This window comes from Egretta garzetta, unplaced genomic scaffold, assembly GCF_000687185.1.
Source record: "Egretta garzetta isolate BGI_Z169 unplaced genomic scaffold, ASM68718v1 scaffold535, whole genome shotgun sequence".
Lineage (NCBI taxonomy): Eukaryota > Metazoa > Chordata > Aves > Pelecaniformes > Ardeidae > Egretta > Egretta garzetta.
In genome coordinates, this window is record NW_009259722.1 from 227,351 (window position 1) to 227,871 (window position 521).

Sequence of the window (521 nt, forward strand, 5' to 3'; positions counted from 1 at the left end):
CAGGGTAGGTTTAGACTGGATCTAAGGAAGAAATTCTTTCCAGTGAGGGTGGTGAAACCCTGGCAGGGGTTGCCCAGAGAGGGGGTGGAGGCCCCATCCCTGGGAACATTCCAGGCCAGGTTGGCCGGGGCTGTGAGCAACCTGATGTGGTTCAAGGTGTCCCTGCTCCTGCAGGGGGGTTGGGCTGGGTGACCTCTGGGGGTCCCTTCCCACCCAAACCATTCTGTGATTCTATGACTCTGTGATTCTCAGCACAGGTCTGAGGGCACCGCTCCCCCTTGATGGGCAGCCTGGGTAAAAGCAGCAGCTGGCGGGCATTACCCCGACTATTTAAAATCAGTCCTTGCAGCTCAAACACTTGCATTTGCCTCCAGTGAAAGGCTTCAGAGAAAATTGGGCTTTGACGGCTCCACCAGGGCTGCAGCACAAAGCGGCGGTGGGGGGAGCACCCTGGGTTTCCCCCGTTATGGGGGCTGCCGCGCCGGTTACCCCCATGGCAAACCTCTGAACCTGGGCGGACT